The sequence below is a fragment of the Arachis stenosperma genome, chromosome 4 (assembly GCF_014773155.1).
Source record: "Arachis stenosperma cultivar V10309 chromosome 4, arast.V10309.gnm1.PFL2, whole genome shotgun sequence".
NCBI classification, from domain to species: domain Eukaryota; kingdom Viridiplantae; phylum Streptophyta; class Magnoliopsida; order Fabales; family Fabaceae; genus Arachis; species Arachis stenosperma.
Window position 1 is genome coordinate 118364140 of NC_080380.1, and position 18537 is coordinate 118382676.

The following is an 18537-nucleotide window of genomic DNA, read 5'->3' on the forward strand; positions in this document are numbered from 1 at the left end:
CACAAGACACAAACATAGATAAACATAAGCATGAAAATTTCGAAAAACAGAAAAACAAAGAACAAGGAAATTAAAGAACGGGTCCACCTTAGTGATGGCGGCTTGTTCTTCCTCTTGAAGATCCTATGGAGTGCTTGAGCTCCTCAATGTCTCTTCCTTGTCTTTGTTGCTCCTCTCTCATGATTCTTTGATCTTCTCTAATTTCATGGAGGAGAATGGAGTGTTCTTGGTGCTCCACCCTTAGTTGTCCCATGTTGGAACTCAATTCTCCTAGGGAGGTGTTGATTTGCTCCCAATAGTTTTGTGGAGGAAAGTGCATCCCTTGAGGTGAATCTCTCCATCTCCCATGACTCGGAGGTGGAAGCTTTTGCCATCCCTTTCCTCTTTCTAGAGGTTTCTCCGGCCTTGGATGCCATAAATGGTTATGGAAAAACGAAAAGCAACGCTTTTACCACACCAAACTTAAAAGGTTTGCTCGTCCTCGAGCAAAAGAAGAAAGAACAGAGTAGAAGAAGAAGAAATGGAGGAGATGGAGGTGGCTTGTGGTTCGGCTATGTAAGGGTGGGTTTGGGAGGGAAAGTGGTTTGAAGTGATTGGTGAATGGGTGAAGAAGAAGAGAGAGGGTGGTGGGGTAGGTGGGATCCTGTGGGGTCCACAGATCCTGAGGTGTCAAGGAAAAGTCATCCCTGCACCAAGTGGCATTCAAAATCACGTTTTGAGCCATTTTTGGCGTTAAACGCCGGGCTGGTGCCCATTTCTGGCGTTTAACGCCAGGTTCTTGCCCTTTCCTGGCGTTTAACGCCAGTCTGGTGCCCCTTTCTGGTGTTAAACGCCCAGAATGGTGCCAGACTGGGCGTTAAACGCCCAACTGCTACTCTTACTGGCGTTTAAACGCCAGCAAGGCCTTCCTCCAGGGTGTGCTGTTTTTCTTCCTGTTTTTCATTCTGTTTTTGCTTTTTCAATTGATTTTGTGACTTCTCATGATCATCAACCTACAGAAAACATAAAATAACAAAAGAAGATAGATAAAATATAACATTGGGTTGCCTCCCAACAAGCGCTTCTTTAATGTCAGTAGCTTGACAGTGGGCTCTCATGGAGCCTCACAGATACTCAGAGCAATGTTGGAACCTCCCAACACCAAACTTAGAGTTTGAATGTGGGGGTTCAACACCAAACTTAGAGTTTGGTTGTGGCCTCACAACACCAAACTTAGAGTTTGACTGTGGGGGCTCTGCTTGACTCTGAGTTGAGAGAAGCTCTTCATGCTTCCTCTCCATGGTGACAGAGGGATATCCTTGAGCCTTGAACACAAAGGATTCTTCATTCACTTGAATGATCAGTTCACCTCTATCAACATCAATCACAGCCTTGGTTGTGGCTAGGAAGGGTCTGCCAAGGATGATGGTTTCATCCATGCACTTCCCAGTCTCTAGGACTATGAAATCAGCAGGGATGTAATGGTCTTCAATCTTCACCAAAACATCCTCTACAAGTCCATAAGCTTGTTTTCTTGAGTTGTCTGCCATCTCTAGTGAGATTCTTGCAGCTTGTACCTCAAAGATCCCTAGCTTCTCCATTACAGAGAGAGGCATGAGGTTTATACTTGACCCTAAGTCACACAGAGCCTTCTTGAAGGTCATGGTGCCTATGGTGCAAGGTATGGAAAACTTCCCAGGATCTTGTCTCTTTTGAGGTAATTTCTGCCTAGACAAGTCATCCAGTTCTTTGGTGAGCAAAGGAGGTTCATCCTCCCAAGTCTCATTTCCAAATAACTTGTCATTTAGCTTCATGATTGCTCCAAGGTATTTAGAAACTTGCTCTTCAGTGACATACTCATCCTCTTCAGAGGAAGAATACTCATCAGAGCTCATGAAAGGCAGAAGTAAGTCCAATGGAATCTCTATGGTCTCATTTTGAGCCTCAGATTCCCATGGTTCCTCATTAGGGAACTCATTGGAGGTCAGTGTACGCCCATTGAGGTGTTCCTCAGTGGCGTTCACTTCCTCTCCTTCCTCTCCAAATTCGGCCATGTTGATGACCTTGCACTCTCCTTTTGGATTTTCTTCTGTGTTGCTTGGGAGAGGAGGGAGTTCAGTAATTTTCTTGCTCAGCTGTCCCACTTGTGTCTCCAAATTTCTAATGGAGGACCTTGTTTCAGTCATGAAACTTTGAGTGGTTTTGATTAGATCAGAGACCATGGTTGCTAAGTCAGAGGGGTTCTGCTTAGAATTCTCTGTCTGTTGCTGAGAAGATGATGGAAAAGGCTTGCCATTGCTAAACCTGTTTCTTCCACCATTATTGTTAAAACCTTGTTGAGGTCTCTCTTGATTCTTCCATGAGAAATTTGGGTGATTTCTCCATGAAGAATTATAGGTGCTTCCATAGGGTTCTCCCAGGTAATTCACCTCTTCCATTGAAGGATTCTCAGGATCATAAGCTTCTTCTCAGATGAAGCATCCTTAGTACTGCCTGGTGCATTTTGCATTCCAGACAGACTTTGAGAAATCAAATTGACTTGTTGAGTCAATATCTTATTCTGAGCCAAAATGGCATTCAGAGTATCAATCTCAAGAACTCCTTTCTTCTGATTAGTCCCATTGTTCACAGGATTCCTTTCAGAAGTGTACATGAATTGGTTATTTGCAACCATTTCAATTAGCTCTTGAGCTTCTGTAGGCGTCTTCTTCAGATGAAGAGATCCTCCAGCAGAGCTATCCAAAGACATCTTGGATAGTTCAGAGAGACCATCATAGAAAATACCTATGATGCTCCATTCAGAAAGCATGTCAGAAGGACATTTTCTGATCAATTGTTTGTATCTTTCCCAAGCTTCATAGAGGGATTCTCCATCCTTCTGTCTGAAGGTTTGGACTTCCACTCTAAGCTTACTCAATTTTTGAGGTGGAAAGAACTTTGCCAAGAAGGCATTGACTAGCTTTTCCCATGAGTCTAGGCTTTCTTTAGGTTGTGATTCCAACCATGTCCTAGCTCTGTCTCTTACAGCAAAAGGGAATAGCATAAGTCTGTAGACCTCAGGGTCAACCCCATTAGTCTTGACAGTGTCACAAATTTGCAAGAATTCAGCTAAGAACTGATGAGGATCTTCCAATGGAAGTCCATGGAACTTGCAATTCTGTTGCATTAGAGAAACTAATTGAGGCTTAAGCTCAAAGTTGTTTGCTCCAATGGCAGGGATAGAGATGCTTCTCCCATAGAAGTCGGGAGTAGGTGCAGTAAAGTCACCCAGCACCTTCCTTGCATTGTTGGCATTGTTGTTATTTTCGGCTGCCATGTGTTCTTCTTCTTTGAAGATTTCTGTTAGGTCCTCTACAGAGAGTTGTGCCTTAGCTTCTCTTAGCTTTCACTTCAGAGTCCTTTCAGGTTTAGGATCAGCCTCAACAAGAATGCTTTTGTCCTTGCTCCTGCTCATAAGAAAGAGAAGAGAACAAGAAAATATGGAATCCTCTATGTCACATTATAGAGATTCCTTGAGGTGTCAGAGGAAAAGAAAAATAGAAGGCAGAAGTAAAAAATTCGAACTTATCAAAGAAGATGGAGTTCGAATTTTGCATTAAGGAATAGGGTTAGTCCATAAATAAAAGGATGTGAGAAGAAGGGAAGTAATTTTCGAAAATTAAGTAAAAGATTTTGAAAACATTTTGAAAAACACTAATTGATTTTCGAAAACAAAAGTGGGAAAGAAGTAAAGTGATTTTTTGAAAAAGATTTTGAAATTAGAAATTAAAAAGATTTGATTGAAAACTATTTTGAAAAAGATGTGATTAAAAAGATATGATTGAAAAGTTATGGTTTTAAAAAGATATGATTGAAAAGATATGATTTTGAAAACAATTTAAAAAGATTTGATTTTAAAAATTAATGACTTGCCTAACAAGAAAAGATATGATTCAAACATTAAACCTTTCTCAACAGAAAAGGCAACATACTTAAAATGTTCAATCAAATCATTAATTGTTAGTAAGTATCTTTGAAAAAGGAAAGAAATTGATTTTGAAAACATTTGATTGAAAAGATATGATTTGAAAAAGATTTGATTTTGAAAAACTTTGAAAACTTGAAAAAAATTGATTTTGAAAACAAAATCCTCCCCCTTGTGCCATCCTGGCGTTAAACGCCCAGAATGGTGCACATTCTGGCGTTTAACGCCCAAAATGCTACCCTTTTGGGCGTTAAACGCCCAGCCAGGTACCCTGGCTGGCGTTTAAACGCCAGTCTGTCTTCTTCACTGGGCATTTTTGAATGCCCAGCTTTTTCTGTATAATTCCTCTGTAGTATGTTCTGAATCTTCAATTCTCTGTATTATTGACTTGAAAAGACACAAAGTAAAAATATTTTTGGATTTTTAATAATGAAGAATAATCAAAATGCAACTAAAATCAAATAACAATGCATGCAAGACGCCAAACTTAGCAGTTTGTATACTGTTGACACTAACCAAATGAGAATGCACATGAGAAATAACAAAACACTCAAGTCAATATAATTCAAAGATCAAAACAAGGAAATCATCAAGAACAACTTGAAGATTAATGAAGACAAATGCATGAATTCGAAAAATGCAAGAAGAACAGAAACATGCAATTGACACCAAACTTAAAATGAGACACTAGACTTAAACAAGAAATATTTTTTTTTGTTTTTATGATTTTGTAATTTTTTTGGATTTTTCGAAAATTAAGTGGAAGAAGAAAATAAAGGTATCAAAATTCTTAATGAGAATTCCAGGAATCATGCAATGTTAGTCTAAAGCTTTAGTCTAAAGGAATTAGACATAGCTAGCCAAGCTTCAGCAGGACATTGCATTCAAGAGCTAAATTGATGAAGATCAATCAGCTTTGGTGATGATAAGAACATCACCTTGAAACACTAGAATTCATTCTTAAGAACTCTGAAAAAAAAATACCTAATCTAAGCAACAAGATGAACCGTTAGTTGTCCATACTCGAACAATCCCCGGCAACGGCGCCAAAAACTTGGTGCGCGAAATTGTGATTCACTACACAACTTTGCACAACTAACCAGCAAGTGCACTGGGTCGTCCAAGTAATACCTTACGCGAGTAAGGGTCGATCCCACGGAGATTGTTGGTATGAAGCAAGCTATGGTCACCTTGTAAATCTCAGTCAGGCAGACTCAAATGGGTATAGATGATGAATAAAACATAAAGATAAAGATAGAGATACTTATGTATATCATTGGTGAGAGCTTCAGATAAGCGTATGAAGATGCCTTCCCTTCCGTCTCTCTGCTTTCCTACTGTCTTCATCCAATCCTTCTTACTCCTTTCCATGGCAAGCTTATGCAAGGGTTTCACCGTTGTCAGTGGCTACCTCCCATCCTCTCAGTGAAAATGTTCCTATGCTCTGTCACAGCATATGGCTAATCAGCTGTCGGTTCTCGGTCAAGCCGGAATAGAATCCAGCGATTCTTTTGCGTCTGTCACTAACGCCCCGCCTGCTAGGAGTTTGAAGCACGTCACAGTCATTCAATCATTGAATCCTACTCAGAATACCACAGACAAGGTTAGACCTTCCGGATTCTCTTGAATGCCGCCATCAGTTCTCGCCTATACCACGAAGATTCCGGTTAAAGAATCCAAGAGATAAATACTAGAGCCTCGTATGCTTGTAGAACAAGAGTGGTTGTCAGTCACTTTGTTCATGAGTGAGAATGATGATGAGTGTCACGGATCATCACATTCATCAAGTTGAAGAACAAGTGATATCTTGGACAAAGAACAAGCGGAATTGAATAGAAGAACAATAGTAATTGCATTAATACTCGAGGTACAGCAGAGCTCCACACCTTAATCTATGGTGTGTAGAAACTCCACCGTTGAAAATACATAAGAACAAGAGTGATCATTGGCTTCGGTCCAGAGAGGAAACCAGAAGAACCAAGATGAAAATACAATAGTCAAAGGTCTTACTTATAGGAAACTAGTAGCTTAAGAATTACAAAGGTGAGTAAAAGACATAAAAATTCACTTCCGGGCCCACTTGGTGTGTGCTTGGGCTGAGCAATGAAGCATTTTCGTGTAGAGACTCTTCTTGGAGTTAAACGCCAGCTTTTATGCCAGTTTGGGCGTTTAACTCCCAATTAGGTGCCAGTTCCGGCGTTTAACGCTGGGAATTCTGAGGGTGACTTTGAACGCCGGTTTGGGCCATCAAATCTTGGGAAAAGTATGGACTATCATATATTTCTGGAAAGCCCAGGATGTCTACTTTCCAACGCCGTTAAGAGCGCGCCAATTGGGCTTCTGTAGCTCTAGAAAATCTACTTCGAGTGCAAGGAGGTCAGAATCCAACAGCATCTGCAGTCCTTTTCAGTCTCTGGATCAGATTTTTGCTCAGGTCCCTCAATTTCAGCCAGAAAATACCTGAAATCACAAAAAAACACACAAACTCATAGTAAAGTCCAGAAAAGTGAATTTTAGCTAAAAACTAATAAAAATATACTAAAAACTCAACTAAAACTACTAAAAACATACTAAAAACAATGCCAAAAAGCGTATAAATTATCCGCTCATCAAGGTTTCAGCTCAAAGTTGTTGGCTCCAATGGCAGGAATGGAGATGCTTCTTCCATCAAACTTGGACGTTGGCTTTGTGAAGTCACCAAGCGTTCTCCTTGCATTATTATTATCTTCGGCTGCCATCTCCTTCTCTTGTTCGAAAATTTCTGAAAGGTTGTTTCTGGATTGTTGTAATTTAGCTTCTCTTAATTTTCTCTTCAAAGTCCTTTCAGGTTCTGGATCAATTTCAACAAGAGTGCCTTTATCCCTGTTCCTGCTCATATGAAAGAGAAGAAAACAAGAAAAAAAGAGGAATCCTCTATGTCACAGTATAGAGTTTCCTTTATGTTAGTAGAAAAAGAAAGGGGTAGAAGAATGAAGAAAGAGATTCGGATTTTTGGGTGAAGAGAGGTGAAGAGAAGTGTTAGTAATTAAATAATTAAATAGAATAAGAAAAGAGAAGGGATATTTCGAAAATAATTTTTGAAAAGGGGTTAGTGATTTTCGAAAATTAGAGATAAAATGTAATTAAAATTTAAAACATGAAACAATTAATTAATTAAAAAGAACTTTTGAAAAAGGGGTGAGATATTTTCGAAAATTAGAGAGGGAAAAGTAGTTAGGTGGTTTTGAAAAAGATAAGAAGCAAACAAAAAGTTAGTTAGTTGATTGAAAAAGATTTGAAATCAAATTTGAAAAAGATAAAAAGATAATAAGTTAGAGAAGATTTTTTTGAAATCAAATTTTGAAAAAGATAAAATTTTTGAAAAAGATCAAAATAAAAGATAAAAAGATTTAATTCAAAAATTTTGAAATTATTTACTTCACTAACAAGAAACTACAAGATAAGATTCTAGAACTTAAAGATTGAACCTTTCTTAACAAGAAGGTAACAAACTTCAAATTTTTGAACCAATCACATTAATTATTAGTGAATTTTCGAAAATATGATGTAAAGATAAGGAAAAGATTTTGAAAATAATTTGAAAAATGTTTTTGAAATTTTCGAAAAATAGAAAAAATGAAAAAGATATGATTTTTGAAAAAGATTTTAAAAAGATAAGATTTTTAAAATTGACATTTTGACTTGACTTGTAAGAAACAACTAATTTTTAAAAATTTTTGACCAAGTCAACCCAAAATTTCGAAAATTTGGAGGGAAATAAGGAAAAGATATTTTTTTGATTTTTGAATTTTTAATTATGAGAGAGAAAAACAACAAAAATACTCAATGCATGAAATTTTTAGATCAAAACCATGAATGCATGCAAGAATGCTATGAATGTCAAGATGAACACCAAGAACACTCTGAAGATCATGATGAACATCAAGAACATAATTTTGAAAAATTTTTGATGCAAAGAAAACATGCAAGACACCAAACTTAGAAATCTTTAATGCATGAAAAATATGAATGCAAAAATGCACATGAAAAACAACAAACAACACAAAACAAGAAAACATCAAGATCAAACAAGAAGACTTACCAAGAACAACTTGAAGATCATGAAGAACACCATGAATGCATGAATTTTCGAAAAATGCAAGAAAAGATTTTTAAAGCATGCAATTGACACCAAACTTAAAAATTGACTCAAGACTCAAACAAAAAAACACAAAATAATTTTTTTATTTTTATGATTTTATGAATTTTTTTGAATTTTTATTAATTTTTTCGAAAATAAAGTTTAGAAAAACAAAAAATAAAAGAAAAATTTTGAAAAAGATTTTTGAAAAGAAAATTACCTAATCTGAGCAACAAGATGAACCGTCAGTTGTCCATACTCGAACAATCCTCGGCAACGGCGCCAAAAACTTGGTGGACGAAATTGTGATCCATATTCTTTAAGTTGTAATCATTGTAAAATTATGGAATTTGAAATTGGCACGAGTGAACACAACTCCGTTCAACTAACCAGCAAGTGTACTGGGTCGTCCAAGTAATAAACCTTATGCGAGTAAGGGTCGATCCCACAGAGATTGTTGGTATGAAGCAAGCTATGGTCACCTTGTAAATCTCAGTCAGGCAGATTAAATTAGTTTATGGTTTCGAAAATAGAAAGAAGAAAATAGAAGAATTAAAAAGGGATAGAGATACTTATGCAGATTCATTGGTGGGAATTTCAGATAAGCATATGGAGATACTGTATGGCTCAAGGACGCCTGCTCTCCTACTGCTTCAACTCAATCCTTCTTATTCCTTTCCATGGCAAGCTGTGTATAGGGGTTTACCGTTCGACGATGGCTACTTTTAATCCTCTCGGGAAAATGGTCCTCTGCGGCTGTCACTCGCATGGCTAATCGTCTGGAGGCATCACCTGGCCGAAGGCTACATCCCATCCTCGCAGTGAAAACTACGCTCACGCGCTCTGTCACAGCACGGCTAATCACTGGTTGGTTCCCGCGCCTACTAGAATAGAATCCCTTGATTCTTTTGCGTTTGTCATCACGCCCAGCACTTGCAAGTCTGAAGCACGTCACAGTCATTCATTACCGGAATCCTACTCGGAATACCACAGACAAGGTTAGACTTTCCGGACTCCCAGGATCCTACTCGGAATACCACAGACAAGGTGAGACTTTCCGGATCCTCATGAATGCCGCCATCTATCTAGCTTATACCAAAAAGATTCTGTTGGGGAATCTAAGAGATACACATTCAAGCTCTGTTGCATGTAGAACGGAAGTGGTTGTCAATCACACGCGTTCATAGGTGAGAATGGTGATGAGCGTCACATAATCATCACCTTCATCATGTTCTTGGGTGCGAATGAATATCTTGGAATAAGAATAAGAGAGAATTGAATGAAAGAAAATAGAATTGCATCAATACTTGAGGTACAGCAGAGCTCCACACCCTTAATCTATGGTGTGCAGAAACTCCACCGTTGAAAATACATAAGTAAGAGGTTCAGGCATGGCCGAATGGCCAGCCCCCCAAAAACGTGATCAATAGCCTCTTAGGATGAAGAATAAAACAAAGCTGAGACCAAAGATGTAACGTGGTCAAAAAGACCTCTAATACAATAGTTAAATGTTCTATTTATAATAAACTAGCTCCTAGGGTTTACATGGGTAAGTATTTGATGCATAAATCCACTTCCGGGGCCCACTTGGTGTATGATTGGGCTGAGCTTGATCAATCCACGAGCTGAGGCTTCTCTTGGAGTTGAACTCCGAGTTATGACGTGTTTCGGGCGTTCAACTCCGGATCATGACGTTTTTCTGGCGTTTAACTCCAGACAGCAGCATGAACTTGGCGTTCAACGCCAAGTTACGTCGTCAACTTCCGAATAAAGTATGGACTATTATATATTGATGGAAAGCTCTGGATGTCTACTTTCCAACGCCATTGAAAGCGCGCCATTTGGAGTTCTATAGCTCCAGAAAATCCATTTCGAGTGCAGGGAGGTCAGATTCCAACAGCATCAGCAGTCCTTTTTGTCAGCCTTTTTCAGAGTTTTGCTCAAGTCCCTCAATTTCAGCCAGAATTTACCTGAAATCACAGAAAAATACATAAACTCATAGTAAAGTCCAGAAATGTGAATTTAACATAAAAACTAATGAAAAAATCCCTAAAAGTAGCTTGAACTTACTAAAAACTACCTAAAAACAATGCCAAAAAGCGTATAAATTATCCGCTCATCAAAGCACTACAGGCGTTGCATACTCCAACAGTAGGTGATGCATACTCCACCAACCTTCCCTCCTTTCTGATTTATGAAACTCTTCTTTTAAGTTATATGCTGTTTTTCTTTCGCTCTAGGCCACTGATAAACTACTATTTTATGGTTTATCTTGTGCTCAATTGAGTGGTTTATATCAAATCTTTGCACACTTATTCATACTAATTGCATAGTTTTACGTTTTCCTTCCTGATTTTGTGCTATGATTGAAAACATGCTTCTTTGGGCTTTAAATTTGCTATGTTTAATCATCTCTTATTACCATTCGATGTCTTGATATGTGTGTTAAGTGATTTCAGAGATTACGGGGCAGGAATGGCTTAGAGGATGGAAAGGAAGCATGCAAAAGTGGAAGGAATACAAGAAGTTGAAAAAATTGCTAAGCTGTCCAGCCTGACCTCTTTGCACTCAAACGGTCATAACTTGAGCTACAAAGATCCAAATGAAGCATTTCTAGTTGCGTTGGAAAGCTAACATCCTGGGCTTCAAAATGATATATAATTTGCTATAGTGTCCATACAGAAAAACGACGCGCATGCGTGAATCACGCGGACGCGTCGTTTTGCAGAAAAATCAGCAACCTGCACGTGGCAAAATTCGCCCCTAGCGATTTCTGGACTGTTTTTGACCCATTTTTCGGCCCAGAAAACACAAATTAGAGGCTATAAAGTGGGAGAATACATCCATTCATTCATACAACATTCATAATTCATAATTTTAGGTTTTATATGTAGTTTTTAGAGAGAGAGGCTCTCTTCTCTCTCTTAGGATTTAGGGTTAGGATTAGGATTTAGGATTAGGATTTCTTCGCCTTTTCAATTCTAGGTTTAATATTCCTTTACTTTACTTTATGTTTTCTTCTACTTTTATTTATTCTATTACTTTAGTTGATTACTTGATGTTGCCAATTTGGTTTATGGATTCCTATGTTCAATCTAACTTTTTATTTAATATAATTCGAGGTATTTTAGATATATGATTTTTATTTAGCTTTCTATATTCTTGGCTTTGGTTGAGTAATTAGGGACTCTTGAGTTATCAAACTCTTTTGTTGATTGATAATCGGAAGTTGCTACTTGACTTGAATTCCACTAACTTTAGTCTTTCTTTGGGAATTGACTAGGGCTTGAGGATTCATATTGATTTATCCACTTGACTTGCCTTCATAGTTAGAGGTTGACTAAGTGGGAGCAACGAGCAATTCTCATCACAATTGATAAGGATAACTAGGATAGGACTTCTAATTTTCATACCTTGCCAAGAGTTTTCTTAACTATTGATTTATTAATTCATGCAATTTATTTCTCTTGTTCAAACCTTTCAAAAACAAAAAAATACTGCTTTCCATAACCAATAATAAAACACACCTCCCTGCAATTCCTTGAGAAGACGACCCGAGGTTTGAATACTTCGGTTTATAAATTTTACTGGGTTTGTTACTTGTGACAACCAAAACTTTTGTACAAAAAGATTCTCTGTTGGTTTAGAAGTTATACTTACAATGCGATTATATTTTTGTGAAATTCTTTACCATCAATTAATCCTTTCGTCAGCCACTAGCAAATATTATTAGGAGTTTCCCTTTTTCTCTTCTTTTGGTCCAAAATGTGACATCTATACTTCCTCATTAATTTAATGAAGTACTATTAACTTTGGAAAAAATACTCTGCAAGAAATACACCTAATATTGTTGGATTTAGCGGCGGATATTCTTACAATACTGACTAATAATTTGTCTTTGGAAAACTTTGCCGTCAGATTCAATCTTCTGTAGTTAAATCCAATGATAAATAGTGGCGCGAAAATTTATTTTATTAGCGCCAAATTTAGTGTCAAATATTCTGTTGAAAATTTAGCATTTAGGCAACAACCAACACCTACCTCACCAACGGATTTATCTACTAGTAAATCTAACAATATAATTGCCAAAAATTTAAAAACAGAAACCATCTCCCTCATTTATGCAACTTCTCTCCCTCTCTTCTCTCTTTATCTCTCGCCATTTTCCTTCCATTTAAGCATCTAAGGAAGATTTTTCACCAAGTAGTGCCTCCTCTTTGTAACAAACGAGTCTGTCTCCGGAATTGTCCTAGCTGAGCTACCAGAGATCCAGACGTTGCTGTAAGGTTACATCACCGTTACCACAACCTCATGGGTCATCGTCGTCGTTGTCCACCATTGTTCCTTCTCCAGGTTTGTGTAAATCCTCCTCATTCTTCTTTGTTAATTTTTGTTAAAATAATCTTATTAACACTACTCATTAATGACAAAGGTGGGAGAAGTTTGATGCTGTCATCACACCGTAAATGCCGCCACCGCAATTCCACAACCAAGTTTAGTTTTTTAAATTGTCTATTTTTTATTTTTATTATTTTCTATGTATTTTTATATATATTTCATTAAATTTGTGTTTGATTTTTTATTTAAAAATATAAGTCTAGTTGAAAGTTTAATTTTTTTGGGGGTTAAGTACGTGATAAACCACTATTTTATGGTTTACAATGTGTTTAATTGTGTGATTTTATCATAGTCTTTACCCACTTATTCATATAACTAGCATGCATTTATATTTCCTTCCTAAAATTATTACATGATTGAAAACATGCTTCTTTGGTCTTAATTTAGCTAATCTTAATCCTCTCTTATTACCATTCGATGCCTTGATCTGTGTGTTAAGTGTTTCAGGCTTTATAGGGCATGAATGAGTGAGAGATTGGGAAGGAAGCTTGCAAAAATGGAAAGAACACAAGAAATTGAGGAAATGACCAGCGAGAAGTGACGCGTACGCGTCAGGGCCACGACCGCGCGGAAGAAAGGAATCCGTAGTGACGCGGTTGCATGGCTCACGCGACCGCGCGGATTGGAAAAGCACAAATGACACGGAAGCATGGACGACGCGAACGCGTGGCAGGGAAAAACGCGAATGATGCGTCCGCATGGATGACGCGATCGCGTGACGTGCGCGATCTGCAGAATTACAAAAGTCGCTGACAGAGATTCTGGGCCGTATTTCAACCCAGTTTTCGGCCCAGAAACACATATTAAAGTCAGGGAACTTGCAGAGACTCATCATGCTCTCATAATTCATAATTTTAGGTCTTAGATGTAGTTTTTAGAGAGAGAGGTTCTCTCCTCTCTCTTAGGATTAGTATTTAGGATTTCTCTTAGTTTTAGGATTGCTTCTCAATCACAGGTTCAATATTTTCCTTTATTTATTTTTCCAATTTAATTTATGAACTTTTCCATGTTACATTTGATTTTCTATTTAATATATCTTGAGGTATTTCAGACTTATGATTGCTTTCTTTAATTTATTAATGTTCTCGATTTATCCAAATTATTTTCATTCAAATAGAATTTCTTCCCTTTTGACTTTTGTTGATTAATTGGTGACTCTTGAGTTATCAAACTCATTGTTGATTGAAAATTGGAATTCTTCAAGAATTAATTCGAGATCCAATAACTCCAACTTTTCCCAAGGAAAGACTGGGACTTGAGGATTCGAATTAATTCATTCACTTAACTTACCTTCATAGTTAGAGGTTAACAAAGTGGGAGAAAAATCCAATTCTCATCACAATTGATAAGGATAACTAGGATAGGACTTCCAGTTCTTCTATCTTGCCAAGAGATTTTATTATTGTTAATTTATTTTACTTGTCATTTAAATATACTTGTGCCCATTGCCCAAACTTCAAAACCCCGATTTACAATCTTCATAACCAATAATAAGAACATACCTCCCTGCAATTCCTTGAGAAGATGACCCGAGGTTTAAATACTCGGTTATCAATTTTAAAGGGGTTTGTTACTTGTGACAACCAAAACGTTTGCACGAAGGGATTTCTGTTGGTTTAGAATCTATATCTACAACGCGACTATTCTTATAAAATTTTTTACTAGCAAAAATCCTAACATCAAAATGGCACCGTTGCCGGGGAATTGCAAACGTGTGCCTTATTATTGGTTATTGTAAATATTTTTCAAAATATATATATATATATATATATATATATATATATATATATATTTCTTTTACTTGTTTATTTGTTTCTCCTTTTTCCCCCATATTATTGATAACTACTATGAATTCTCACCCCTCTCGCTTTGAGTTTGGTTCTAACTTTGTTGAAGGAAATAGAAACCACAGCAGGAATATGCATCAAGGTCAGACCAATCAAGGATGGATGGAGCCAAGAGGATCTAATAAACCCTTTAGGCAACAACACCCTCCAAGATATCATGGACAACAACCATTCTACAATGCATACCCAGCTGAAAGATATGGTGGACAACCTTGTAACTACCAACAAGCCCTACCCCGTGCCTATAGACCATCCTCTCAACATAATCTCGAACCACCACACTCACAAGCTTCTTTTCACCATTCGCCACCATACGATCCTTATCCACCCCAACACCAATCCAATTACTCCCAAGAACCACCACTCCCCCATACACCATACCCATATCCATCAAAGCCAGAATCACAGGTTCGCCTTGAAGAATCAATAAAACAACTTACTGCAACCCTTCATCAAATGGAGCAAGCAATAAATCAATTATCTTCCAGACGTTCAGCCCCTCAACAGACTCCCATGGCTTTATGTGGAGAATCCAATGAAGAACGCAGCACAAAGAAGACGCTAGAAGCTCCAGTGGACAGCATAGAGCATAAATTCGTACTGGAACAAGTAGAGGAAGCTGTCGTTGTAGAAGAAGAAGAGTTGGTTGAAGATTTAGGAGATGTCGAACCACCACCTGAATCCAAAGTTATGGATAATTCCGTCAAAGATGTTACAATTGATGCTAAGGAGGATTTTGCACCGCCTCCAATACAAATATCTTGCGAAGAACTGAACGGAATAACCCAAGACGCATGTTTCCTTGATGATGATGATGATCACGAGTCCTGTTCTCTTAGCGACAAACTTGCATCCACAAGTGAATTCTTTGAGATAGAAGAATCTTCCCCGAGTGAATATGAAGATGATGCTGAGGTAGATTTTTCTCAACCTCCAATATATGACTTGAGCGATGATGAGGGAGAAATTGAAGACTCTGATCAAGATATGGTTGAAGTGGAAGAAATTTGCAAAGATATGGAAGACTTTGACCAGGACATGGCTGGAATGAAAAAGGTTTGCAAAGAAGTGAAGGAATTCACTGAAGACCACAAGGGAGTAAAGCTTGTAGAACCACTGGAAACACAGATCTCAAGGCCACTACTACTCAACACAAACTTCAAGTGGGTAAAATCCTTGACCTTTATCTTCAATTTTCCACTTGAATATGGTTTGCTTGAGACAGATGGCCAGCTTAGAGCTCTTTGCGGCTTTAAGAGGAAAAGGGAAATGACTCGCACTCAGCGCTGGTATGCAAGATTCAATAAGGGTTCGCACTTCAACTTGAGGTGCATGAATTGGTGTCAAGCTCAATTTAAAGGATCTCGGAAGCTGTTTAGTCACTGCAGTGAGAATTCAGATTACTCATCACCCGACTGGACCAATGTAGATCAAGATAAAGACGGGTGTAGAAGAAAAGTTTGGGATCCTAGAGTCTATTCTGGCATTCAATACTCCGGGAGCCTACAAGCCTGTTTGAACTCACACAAGGACTTTACGTACTTTATTTGGGACCCCGGAGGATGCTGGCATTCCAAACACTGGTGGAGATTTCTGGACGAATTCAAACATAAGCCACCATAGCAGGAAGCTCACCAAATGTCCAACTTAAGGACTTTAACTAAAAGTTCTAGGTGGGAGACAACCCACCATGGTATGATCGTTCCTTTTTCAATTTTAATTTTATTTAGTTTTGTTTGTTTTTGAATTTTATTTTATTTTATTGAACCTGGAATCATGCATAGCATTCACATTAAGCATTGCATTCTGCATTTTACAAAAAAAAATGCCACGCGACGCGACGGCATCAGCGACGCGTCCGCATAGCAAGGAGAGGGGAGAAAATAAAAACAAATAGAGAGTCACGTGAGAGCACGGCTAGAGGCGTGCCAATGGCACAAATCGTCCCACACGGCCGCGTCGCTGACGCGTCCGCGTCACATGGGAATAATGGCCTCCCACGCGACCGCGTGCCCTGATTTTCGACGTAAAAAGGGTGCACAACAAATTATTGTGCGAGAGTGGTGCTGGACACACAATCTCTATCTCGCGACCGTGTCGCCGATGCGTCCGCGTCATTCCTTTCTGAAGCCCACTCACGCGATCGCATGCCCCACGCGATCGCGTCACCCCAAATTTGGCAAAAATACGAATTCGAACAGAGAGTTGTGCGAGCGCGAGGCTGCCCTTGCGCCAGTAGCATAAACTGTGTCACGCGACCGCGTGACCGGCGCGACCGCGTCAATCCGTAAAAGTGCAAGTCACGCGACCGCGTACCCCATGCGATGGCGTCGCTTGCGTCGCATAGCTTATCCTAATTTGCCAAATATCTTATCTTTTCCTCTTCAAATCCTTATTTTTCTTATCTTTTCTTATTTCTTTCTCCTTCCTTTCTTATTTTCTTTGACTTCTCATCTTTTTCACCTCCATTCTATTTTATTTAATTTATTTGCATACTTTCTTCCATTGCATTTTAATTTTGTACATTTTTTTATTTTCTTTTCTAAATTTATTATTTTTCCATTGGTGTTACTTGTTCATATTCAACTGTTATGTCTTTTCTGGTATTATTTTGGTACTCAGTGACTTGTTTTACACTGTTGGGTAATATTATTTAAGTCAATGCTAATCTTTTATGATATTTGTATTAATTTTGCATTGACATGAATTTATATTATCTTGCACTCTCTTTCCCATTGTTGCAAACTTTTGCACTCTTGCTTTGCCATGTACTTCTACTGTTTTCTCACTTGCATGTTGTAGCTACCATGTAATTGGGACCCTTATTATCTGGCATTAACACGCATATTTTATTTATTTTCTATTTTTATTTTTGGGTTACTTTTCTTCTTTTCCCTCTTCTTTTAGGATGGCCACCACGAAGGGAGAGGAAACGCTTCTTAATGGGAAGACAAACAAGTCCACCTGCACAATCTTTGGAGAAAGGCATCAGTTGGAGCAGCCCATCCACTTGTACATCTTAACATGCACCGAGGACCGTGCAATCTTTAAGTGTGGGGAGGTCGATACCGATCTCCATGGGTTAGTACTTTCTTGTCTCAACACCAATGTTTAAATTTCCTTTGTAGCTAGTTGTTGCATTTGCATATTTATTTGATTTTGTGCATATTTTACCACTTGGTTGAAGAAATATTTTCTTTTTCAAGAAACCTTTTTAAAGCATTTCACTAATTTGAATAAAATTTAATGTTACACTTGTTTGAAGAAATATTATTTTGGAACATGGGTTAGAGCTCAAACACATAAAACTAGTGAGATTTTGAGCCTATTTGATTGGTTGCATTTTATCAACCAAAATTTTTTATTTTAGTGTGTTGTTCTCTCTAAAATTGTGATCTTTGTCTTGCTTAATTCTATATTTCCATGGTTTAATGTATGCATGTACTTATATGATTGAGACCTTTGTTTCACTGAGCTTACATACCCATATGGCCTTAACCTTTCATTATCCTTTGCAAACCAATTTGAGCCTATTTTACCCCTTTGTTCTTTATTTTAGCACATCATTAACTCTAAGCGGAAAACAATAATGTCCTTAATTTGAATCCTTGGTTAGCTTAGACTAATGAGAATGCTTATGATTTAAGTGTGAAAAAGTGGGTTTCGAAACATTTGGTTTGAGAATTGGGTGTTGTATATCTTTATGAAAATGTAAAAGAAATGTTTAGGACATGTTCATGCATTCAATAATTTAATCATATGCATTGAGAAAAATAAAAGAAAAGAAAAAAATACAATAAAAAGAAGTGAAAAAAAAGAGATTAAAAAAGGGGACAAAATGCTCCAAAATAAATAAGTGAAATCAATGCATATGAGCTATACTCAAAACTTGGAATGAATAAATATGTAGTAAACACAGTTGATGGAAAGTTAGATTTTTTTTATTTTAATTAAATGGATTGTCTTGAGTTAGGTGGAAAGTTTATGTTAATTAAGGATTCAGATTTTAGTCCACTTGGCCAAATACAATCCTACCTTGACCCTAACCCCATTACAACCCTTAAAAGACATCTTGATTTGTGTATTGGTGCATTAAATTTTTGTTGATTGTTAGAAGAAGAGCAAACTATAGAAAGCAAGATTATTAGAGAATTGAGAGAATTGACCCTAGACACTTGAGAGTTAGAATGATATACACTACTAGTAAGGGTTCAGTGCTTAATTCTATG

At 37.6% G+C, this 18537-nt stretch overlaps 1 non-coding gene across 1 annotated transcript; it reads left to right on the plus strand.

Moving 5' to 3' along the window:
- Window positions 1–2782: 2782 nt before the first annotated feature.
- Window positions 2783–2890, plus strand: LOC130978782 (small nucleolar RNA R71). Its single transcript, XR_009086397.1, has one exon. It is a non-coding gene; the product is annotated as a small nucleolar RNA R71 (small nucleolar RNA).
- The last annotated feature ends 15647 nt before the right edge of the window (window positions 2891–18537 follow it).